The sequence below is a fragment of the Lolium rigidum genome, unplaced genomic scaffold, assembly GCF_022539505.1.
Source record: "Lolium rigidum isolate FL_2022 unplaced genomic scaffold, APGP_CSIRO_Lrig_0.1 contig_38842_1, whole genome shotgun sequence".
In the NCBI taxonomy this organism is placed as follows: domain Eukaryota; kingdom Viridiplantae; phylum Streptophyta; class Magnoliopsida; order Poales; family Poaceae; genus Lolium; species Lolium rigidum.
Genome location: NW_025900433.1, coordinates 215,583 through 226,902, shown reverse-complemented (window position 1 = coordinate 226,902; position 11,320 = coordinate 215,583). Strand labels below are relative to the sequence as shown.

General features: G+C 42.9%; 1 pseudogene; it reads left to right on the top strand.

The window, feature by feature from the left end:
• The first annotated feature begins 1,361 nt into the window (after nucleotides 1-1,361).
• LOC124681294 lies at nucleotides 1,362-4,773 on the top strand (annotated as a pseudogene).
• Nucleotides 4,774-11,320: the final 6,547 nt, after the last annotated feature.

Here is an 11,320-nt window from a genome sequence, read left to right as displayed (position 1 = left end):
ACTAGACAGGAGCGAGATGGGCGGCCTACATGATTACAGTGCGGAGGCTACCTTACAGGAACAAGTGTGGCGCTCTACACGAGCATCTCTACATTGCTCCCTCCTGATGAAGGCCGACTCGCTCGTGCGCCACCGCAGTCTGGTGTTGTGAGCGGTGGGCGGTGGAGCTGCCAATGACAGCCACCGGTGCTTCCAACGGTATATGCTGGAGCTGCGAGGATCAGGCGGTGCTGCCAGCAACATTGTCCCCTGCCGCCATTGCTGCAAAGGGCGGGAGCCATAGCTTTGATCCCCTAATGCAGCTGCTTCAAATACCTGCCGCACGAGTTGTAATTTACCACTGCCGGTGCTGCCATGGGTAGGCGCCAGAGCTGCAATTCAACACCGCCGATATCGCAAGTGCTTCCTGCCGGAGCTTCCATCGGTGGACGCTGGAGGTGCAATCTACCACTGGCGATGCTACCAAACGTTAGTCGTGGTGCTACAAACGCTCACCAACGGTGCTACCAACCGTCAGTGGTGCTGCTGCAAGAAGCAAGTGAGAGTGTTGCCAGTCGATGTTGCGATGTTGCTGGCGGTGCGTCGGCGAGTAGTATATTTTTTTGCTACAAATGTTCTATTATTTTTTTACTTTCGTACAAAATTGTTGCTACATGGCCTCCAGCGAAATCTCCGATGAGGTCGGTTTAGCTTCGATACCACAAAAAATTTGCTACCAAGTCGCCGACGAGTTTGCGTCCAACTAGTCTTTTCTGTTTTATTTTTAGACGAACCGTTTTTCTTCAATATAGCAAAAACAGTGTTTTTCGCTGCTATGGAGCAAATCAGAAGCGTGTCACGCTGTGGACCGCTATGAGGAAAACATTGTCCGGAGGATTTCTAGCACGTCCCTTCGGAAAATTAGGACTGCCATCTGGTGCGAAGGTGGTGATTCTCGCACGACGTCGCGACGGGTGGCAGCTGCCCGGTCTGGTTCCGATGTGATGGCTTTTCGAGAAAAAAAAGGGAAACATGAAAATTGCCATAACCCACAGCAAAAATACCCTGGCAAGCTACCTTTACCGCCGCGTCAGCTTGGTACCGCGGGCACGTTCCGGCCATGTAATTTCTGGAAAGGAAATCCTTTATCTAGAAAAAGACTTTGGCGCGTCAAGCGGCTTTCGTGGAACAGATCAACGGAGGACTCTGCGAAGAAACTCATTTCGTGGAACAGATCAAGGGAGGACTATGCGAAGAAACTCATGGCTAGAGGACAGGATGATGACCATTGACTGATTGACTAGTATAGCAGGTTCGTACAACTTTGTGCATATCAGCATATCTAGCTCAGACATTACTCTAAACGCTCACTGGCCGTGGCGATGAAGAACTTTATCGTCCTTGGCTTTCCCTACCTTCCCCTACTCATCATATCTAGCTGCCTTCCTGATCATGTCACCTCCCTTAGCTTCAACTACAACTTCTCTGATCCTGCCGTCCTCGCCGGCGCCGATCTCAAGTACATGAACGACTCTGCCCCCGTCCTCGACCGGATCGACCTGACCAACCAGTCGAGGAGGTGGAGCACAGGCCGCATAGCCCACGGGCAGGCGGTGCGTCTCTGGGATGATAGCACTGGCAAGGTCGCCAGCTTCACCAGCAACTTCGTCTTCGCCATCAAGCCCGCCAACAACCACGCGGCAAGTAAATTTTCTATTGGCATTCCTGGCGCCGTTTTGTTAGTAAAGTAACCTTGCTTGCTCTACAGAGAGGTGATGGCATGGCGTTCTTCGTGGGGCCCTACCCGCCGAGCATGCCCAACGACGCGCTCGCCGGCTACCTCGGGCTGTTCAACAACCGCGACAACCCCGCAAACACGTACTTCCCGCGGACTGTCGGTGTGGAGTTCGACACGTTCAGGAACCCTGAGTGGGACCCAAATGTCACCGACTGCCACATCGGTGTCAACGTCAACAGAATCAGGTCGACTCAGTACACGCCGCTGCCTGGCGGGATCTTGAACGGGATCATGTCGGCGGAGGTCAGGTATGACGCTAAAGCGGCCACGCTCTCCGCCACCCTGCGATTCCTCGACCCGCCGGGGCAGGGTACATACACGGTCAGCGCGAACGTCGACCTGCGGGACGCCGGTCTACCGCAGGACGCGGCGGTTGGCTTCTCGGCAGCCATCGGGGATCTCATCGAGCAGCATCAGATTCTTTCCTGGTCATTCCAGTCCACCATGACCGGTATGTTCAACCTCCCCAGGAAATGAGTTTTCTCTGTCATTTGTTTGAATAGGACTATTGACCATAGACTACTCCCCTGATGGAATACTGGCCAGTATGCAAACATACTCTCTACTCTGACCTCGGAGGTGATGCAAGGGTTATATTAGTTAATATACAAACAATCTTCAATGATAATACCGAAATTATATACAGAGTTTTTTGCCAGAAATTCGGGCACCTCCACATGCTACTTTAAACAACATATACAAATCCAATGTATAGCCATAACCCATAATACAAGTGTGATTATCTAGTGGTTGTGATCTGTTAATATACAATTATCAAGATCTATGGGTCATGTTTATAATTAGCTTAATTACAACCAAATGTTAGTTGCTTTTGGAAATATATGCCCTCTCAACCTTTTTTCCCCCTTCTGTGATTTTAGTATATGATAGGTAGATTTAAACTACACATATATGTGTAACAAAAAAAATCGTTAAGATGTCAATATGGCGCGAATGTTGGTGACAATAACTGAATTTTCTCTCTGAAGAAATATGTATAACATCGTGTTATCATTCCATTATTCAATGTTCACACTATACCACCTGACAATTATGATCTCTATGTGTTTATGGACAGATTCAAAAACAAAGAACATAGGCCTAATAGCTGGGGTGGTATCAGCTGGTGTGTTTGTACTTCTTGCCATAGTTGCATGGCTCGGCTACCGCCAATATTTGAAAAGGAAGGACATAATTTCCGAAGACTCAGAGATCCCTCTTGACCAAGAAATGGACAACGAGTTTGAGAAGGGGTCAGGGCCGCGGAGATTCAGTTACAATGAGTTGTCGCGGGCAACACGGGGATTCTCAAATGCAGAGAAGCTCGGCGAGGGTGGGTTTGGGGCAGTCTATCGAGGGTTGTTGCGCAACCAGGGGCTGCACGTGGCCATCAAGAGGGTGTCCAAGATGTCGAGTCAGGGAAGGAGGGAATACATCTCAGAAGTGACCATCATCGGCCGGCTTAGGCATCGCAACCTTGTCCAGCTTGTCGGGTGGTGCCATAAAGCTGACGAGCTCCTGCTCGTCTATGAGCTCATGACGAACGGCAGCCTCGATGCCCATCTCTACAATTCCAGAAAACTCCTAACATGGCCAACCAGGTATGTAGTACGATGAATTTTTGTGTATACTACCCGAGGCTTAAGGCCTATATTTTTTCAGAGAGTCAAACGAAGTAAGTTCGACCAAACTTTTAGAAAAAATTATGAATAAACATGATATTTTGTAGGTACCATATGAAAATATATTTCATTATATATCTAATTATATTAATTTTATACTTTTCATGTTAATGATTTTTGATAAAAACTTAGTTAAACTTAGCATAGTTTGACTTTCTGAAGGAAAAAATAGGCCTTAAGGCTTTGGATGGATGTAGTATTTCATAGTCGAATAGTTATTTGTATGTCTCATCTCATGTTAAATCATATGAGTGGTTGCACATTTATAAGTTGTGATGCAACTTTCAGCTTAGAGATGTGGAATCAAGCAGTACATGGTTGCACAAATGTTTTGCATCAGTCGCTGTAGAAATAGAAAATCTTGAATGAATTTCTAGCAAACTTCTCTCTTCTTTGATCTGTTAGTGAACAGATCTCTTTTACGGTGTTCAGTGTCCCAGAATTTACTTTTGATATTTTTCTTGTGACATGTACAGGCATAGGATCATTCTTGACATCGGTTCTGCGCTGATGTACCTGCACCAAGAGTGGGAGCAGTGTGTGGTTCACAGGGACATCAAGCCCAGCAACGTGATGCTGGACTCGTCGTTCAATGCTAAGCTGGGGGACTTCGGACTAGCGCGCCTTGTCGACAATAGCCGCAGTGCGCACACGACGATGATGCTGGCCGGCACCAAGGGCTACATGGATCCGACATACGCCGTGACCAGCAGGGCCAGCGCCGAGACCGATGTCTACAGCTTCGGAGTTGTCATCCTCGAGGTAGCCTGCGGCCGGAGGCCCGCCGTCCCGCAGGAGGAGGAGAGCAAGGTTGTGCTCGTCGACTGGGTGTGGGGGCTGTACGGGAGGGGCACAATCCTCGACGCTGTGGACGCGCGGCTAGACGGCGAGTTCGACGCGCGCAAGGTGGAGCGTGCGCTGGTGGTGGGTCTCTGGTGCGTGCACCCGGACTACAGCTTCAGGCCTTCTATCCAGCAAGTCATGGGCGTGCTCCAGTTCGAGGCGCCGCTTCCGGACCTCCCGCCGGAGATGCCGGCGGCGACATACGCGCCGCTGCGTGGAGGGAACGCGTCCAGCCGTACGTCGTTGACTGGGAGCTCTGGCACCCGTGGATACTCGTCAACAAGTGACCGGACGGAGAAGAACCGTTCTTTTGCCACCGCCGACACGAGGAGCGATGACGGCAGGCTAGCGAATCAGACCGCCGGCACGGATGAGAATGTTCAGATCAGGAACTACACTTCCTAGCATGATATGTGCCTTCTTATAGGAACTACACTTGCGGTTGCCGTGAGCATGTTCGGTGCAGGAGCCTACACTTGCTACCATGATGTTTCTTGACCAGATGTTAACCCAGGGATGATTATCCTGGTGTATTTCTTAAATAACACCTGAGAATCTTTTAATTAAATTTTCAGAAAAGTTTACATTAATTCTTCGGGGCTCAAAAAAACGAAGGTTTTCGAGTGGTACCTTTGTTGAGGGATCATTTTAACTAAGGACAACCTTGCCAAATGGAATTACCAGGAAGTTAATGCGTGTAGTTGACACGTCCGTTGGGAACCTCAAGAGGAAGGTGTGATACGCACAGCAGCAAGTTTCTCTCAGTAAGAAACCAAGATTTAATCGAACCAGTAGGAGTCAACAAGCACGTTGAAGGTTGATGGTGGCGGAGTGTAGTGCGACGCAACACCAGGGATTCCGGCGCCAACGTGGAACCTGCACAACACAATCACAGAACTTTGCCCCAACGCAACAGTGAGGTTGTCAATCTCACCGGCTTGATGTAAACAAAGGATTAGATGTATAGTGTGGAAGATGATATTTGTTTGCGAAGAACAGTAAAGAACAATTGCAGTAGATTGTATTTCAGATGTAAAGAACAGGACCGGGGTCCACAGTTCACTAGTGGTGTCTCTCCCATAAGATAGCAGATGTTGGGTGAACAAATTACAGTTGAGCAATTGACAAATAAAGAAGGCATAACAATGCACATACATATATCATGATGAGTACTATGAGATTTAATCGGGGCATTACGACAAAGTACACGGACCGCTATCCGGCATGCATCTATGCCTAAAAAGTCCACTTTCGGGTTATCATCCGAACCCCTCCGGTATTAAGTTGTAAACAACGAGACAATTGTATTAAGTATGGTGCGTAATGTAATCAACACAAATATCCTTAGACAAAGCATCGATGTTTTATCCCTAGTGGCAACGAGCACATCCACAAACTTAGAACTTTACGTCCTTGTCCCAGATTTAATGGTGGCATGAACCCACTATCGAGCATAAATACTCCCTCTTGGAGTCACAAGTATCAACTTGGCCAGAGCCTCTACTAGCAACGGAGAGCATGCAAGAACATAAATAACATATATGATAGATTGATAATCAACTTGACATAGTATTCAATATTCATCGGATCCCAACAAACACAACATGAAGGATTACAGATAGATGATCTTGATCATGATAGACAGCTCACAAGATCTAACATGATGGCACAATGAGGAGAAGATAACCATCTAGCTACTGCTATGGACCCATAGTCCAGGGGTGAACTACTCACACATCGATCCGGAGGCGATCATGGCGATGAAGAGACCTCCGGAAGATGATTCCCCTCTCCGGCAGGGTGCCGGAGGCGATCTCCTGAATCCCCCGAGATGGGATTGGCGGCGGCGGTGTCTCTGGAAGGTTTTCCGTATCGTGGCTCTCGGTACTGGGGGTTTCGCGACGAAGACCTTAAGTAGGCGGAAGGGCAGAGTTGGGAGGGTCACGAGGGGCCCACACAACAGGGCAGCGCGGCCAGCACCTGGGCCGCGCCGCCTTGTTGTGTCGCCACCTCGTGGCCCCACTTCGTTTCCTCTCCGGTCTTCTGGAAGCTTCGTGCAAAAATAGGACCCTGGGCGTTGATTTCGTCCAATTCCGAGAATATTTCCTTACTAGGATTTACGAAACCAAAAACAGCAGAAAACGACAACTAGCTCTTCGGCATCTCGTCAATAGGTTAGTGCTTGGAAAATGCATAATAATGACATATAATGTGTATAAAACATGTGAGTATCATCATAAAAGTAGCATGGAACATAAGAAATTATAGATACGTTTGAGACGTATCAAGCATCCCCAAGCTTAGTTCCTACTCGCCCTCGAGTAGGTAAACGATAACAAAGATAATTTCTGAAGTGACATGCTATCATAATCTTGATCATACTATTGTAAAGCATATGAGATGAATGCAGCGATTCGAAGCAATGATGAAGATAATGAGTAAATAAATGAATCATATAGCAAAGACTTTTCATGAATAATACTTTCAAGACAAGCATCAATAAGACTTGCATAAGAGTTACTCATAAAGCAATAAATTCAAAGTAAAGGCATTGAGGCAACACAAAGGAAGATATAAGTTTCAGCGGTTGCTTTCAACTTCAACATATATATCTCATGGATAATTGTCAACACAAAGCAATATAACAAGTGCAATAAGTAAACATGTAAGAATCAATGCACACAAGTTGATACAAGTGTTTGCTTTTGGGATAGAAAGAATAGGTAAAGCTGACTCAACAATAAAGTAAAAGATAGGCCCTTCGCGAGAGGAAGCATTGATTACTATATTTGTGCTAGAGCTTTTCATTTTGAAAACAAGAAACAATTTTGTCAACGGTAGTAATAAATCATATGTGTTATGTATAAGATATCCTATAAGTTGCAAGCCTCAAGCATAGTATACCAATAGTGCTCGCACCTTGTCCTAATTAGCTTGGATTAACATGGATTATCATTGCATAGCATATGTTTCAACCAAGTGTCACAAAGGGGTACCTCTATGCCGCTTGTACAAAGGTCTAAGGAGAAAGCTCGCATTGGATTTCTCGTTTTTGATTATTCTCAACTTAGACATCCATACCGGGACAACATAGACAACAGATAATGGACTCCTCTTTAATGCATAAGCATTCAACAACAGTTAATATTCTCATAAGAGATTGATGATTGATTGTCCAAACTGAAACTTCCACCATGAATCATGGCTTTAGTTAGCGGCCCAATGTTCTTCTCTAACAGTATGCATACTCAAACCATTTGATCGTGAAAATCTCCCTTACTTCAGACAAGACGAACATGCATAGAAACTCACATGATATTCAACAAAGGTAAAGTTGATGGCGTCCCCAGAAACATGGTTACCGCTCAACAAGCAACTTATTAAGAAATAAAACACATAAGTACATATTCTTCACCACAATAGTTTTTAAGGCTATTTTGTCCCATGAGCTATATATTGCAAAGACAAAGAATAGAATTTTAAAGGTAGCACTCAAGTAATTTACTTTGGAATGGAGGAGAAATACCATGTGGTAGGTAGATATGGTGGACACAAATGGCATGGTTATTGGCTCAAGGATTCGGATGCACGGGAAGAATTCCTCTCAATACAAGGCTAGGCTAGCAAGGTTGTTTGAATCAAACTCAAGTATAAAAGGTGCAGCAAAGCTCACATATGAACATATTGTAACTATTATAAGACTTTATATTGTCTCCTTGTTGTTCAAACACCTCAACCAGAAAATATCTAGACTCTAGAGATCAATCATGCAAACCAAATTTTAACAAGCTCTATGTAGTTCTTCATTAATGGGTATAAGGTACATGATGCAGGAGCTTAAACAAGATCTATATGAGCACAACAATTGCGAAGTATCACATTATTCAAGACATTAAACCATTTACCACATGCGGCATTTTCCGTTTCCAACCATATAACAATGAATGAAATAGTCCAACTTTCGCAATGAACATTAAAGATAAAGCTAAGAACATGTGTGTTCATACGAAACAGCGGAGCGTGTCTCTCTCCCAAACAAAGAATGCTAGGATCCGATTTATTCAAAACAAAACAAAAACAAAAACAAACAGACGCTCCAAGTAAAGCACATAAGATGTGACGGAATAAAAATATAGTTTCACTAGAGGAACCTGATAAGTTGTCGATGAAGAAGGGATGCCTTGGGCATCCCCAAGCTTAGATGCTTGAGTCTTCTTAAAATATGCAGGGATGAACCACGGGGGCATCCCCAAGTTTTTACTTTTCACTCTTCTTGATCATATTGTATCATCCTCCTCTCTTGACCCTTGAAAACTTTCTCCACACCAAACTCGAAACAAACTCATTAGAGGGTCAGTGCATAATTCATATATTCAGAGGTGACATAATCATTCTTAACACTTCTGGACATTGCTCAAAGCTAATGAAAGTTAATGGAACAAAGAAATCCATCAAACATAGCAAAAGAGGCAATGCGAAATAAAAGGCAGAATCTGTCAAAACAGAACAGTCCGTAAAGACGAATTTTAAAGTGGCACCAGACTTGCTCAGATGAAAATGCCCAAATAGAATGAAAGTTGCGTACATATCTGAGGATCACGCACGTAAATTGGCAGATTTTTTTTAATTTTTCTACAGGGACTACTGCTCAAATTCGTGACAGCAAGAAATCTGTTCCTGCGCAGCAATCCAAATCTAGTATTGGCTTTACTATCAAAGACTTTACTTGGCACAACAATGCAATAAAATAAAGATAAGGAGAGGTTGCTACAGTAATAACAATTTCCAAGATTCAAATATAAAATAAAGTGCAGAAGTAAAATAATGGGTTGTTTCCCATAAGCGCTTTTCTTTAACGCCTTTCAGCTAGGCGCAGAAAGTGTGTATCAAGTATTGTCAAGAGACGAAGCATCAACATCATAACTTGTTCTAATAATAGAATCATAAGGTAACTTGATTCTCTTTCTAGGGAAGTATTTCATTTCATACCTTTCTTGAGAGGAAATTGATATTTAATATTACCTTACTTCATATCAATGGTGGCACCAACGGTTCGAAGAAAAGGTCTTCCCAATATAATGGGACAAGATGCATTGCATTCAATATCCAAGACAACAAAATCAACGGGGACAAGGTTATTGTTAACCATAATACGAACATTATCAATTCTCCCCAAAGGTTTCTTTATAGGATTATCAGCAAGATTAACATCCAAATAACAATTTTTCAATGGTGGCAAGTCAAGCATATCATAAATTTTCTTAGGCATAACAGAAATACTTGCACCAAGATCACATAAAGCATTACAATCAAAATCATTGACCCTCATCTTAATGATGGGCTCCCAACCATCTTCCAACTTTCTAGGAATAGAAGTTTCAAGTTTTAGTTTCTCCTCTCTAGCTTTTATGAGAGCATTTGTAATATGTTTTGTAAAGGTCAAATTTATAGCACTAGCATTGGGACTATTAGCAAGCTTTTGTAAGAACTTTATAACTTCAGAGATGTGACAATCATCAAAGTCTAAACCATTATGATCTACAGCAATGGGATCATTATCCCCAATATTTTGAAAAATTTCAGCAGTTTTATCTATTTCAGCAGTTTTAGCAGTTTCAGTCAATTTTGCACGCTTTGCACTAGGAGTAGAAACATTGCCAACACCAATTATTTTACCATTGATAGTAGGAGGTGTAGCAACATGTGAATTATTAACATTACTAGTTGTGGTAATAGTCCAAACTTTAGCTACATTATTCTCTTTAGCTAGTTTTTCATTTTCTTCTCTTTCCCACCTAGCATGCAATTCAGCCATCAATCTAATATTCTCATTAATTCGAACTTGGATGGAATTTGCTGCAGTAACAATCTTATTATAAATATCCTTATTAGGCAGAAATTTCAATTTTAAAAGATCAACATCAGAGGCAAGTCTATCAACCTTAGAAGCAAGAATATCAATTTTATCAAGTTTTTCCTCAACAGATTTGTTAAAAGCAGTTTGTGTTCTAATAAATTCTTTAAGCAAGGCTTCAAGACCAGGGGGTACACTCCTATTATTGTTGTAAGAATTCCCATAAGAATTACCATAACTATTACCATTAGCAGAAGGATATGGCCTATAGTTGTTACCAGAATTATTCCTATAAGAATTGTTGTTGAAATTATTATTTTTAATGAAGTTCACATCAACATGTTCTTCTTGGGCAACCAATGAAGCTAAAGGAAGATTATTAGGATCAATATTAGATCTACCATTCACAAGCATAGACATAATAGCATCAATCTTATTACTCAAGGAGGAGGTTTCTTCAACAGAATTTACCTTCTTACCTTGTGGAGCTCTTTCCGTGTGTCATTCAGAGTAATTTGTCATCATATCATCAAGAAGCTTTGTTGCCGCCCCCAAAGTAATGGGCATAAAGGTACCTCCAGCAGCTGAATCCAATAGGTTCCGCGAAGAAAAATTCAGTCCTGCATAAAAGGTTTGGATGATCATCCAAGTAGTCAGTCCATGGGTTGGGAAATTCTTTACCAAAGATTTCATTCTCTCCCATGCTTGAGCAACATGTTCATTATCTAATTGCTTGAAATTCATTATGCTACTTCTCAAAGATATAATTTTAGCGGGAGGATAATATCTACCAATAAAAGCATCCTTACATTTAGTCCAAGAATCAATACTATTTCTAGGCGAGAGATAGCAACCAATCTTTAGCTCTTCCTCTTAAGGAGAAAGGAAACAATTTTAATTTTATAATGTCACCATCTACATCCTTATACTTTTGCATTTCACATAGTTCAACAAAATTATTAAAATGGGCAGCGAGCATCATCAGAACTAACACCAGAAAATTGCTCTCTCATGACAAGATTCGATAAAGCGAGGTTTAATTTCAAAGAATTCTGCTTGTAGTAGCAGGTGGAGCAATAGGTGTGCATAGGAAATCATTATTATTTGTGCTAGTGAAGTCACACAACTTAGTATACTCAACAGTACCCATTTTAGCAGTAGTAA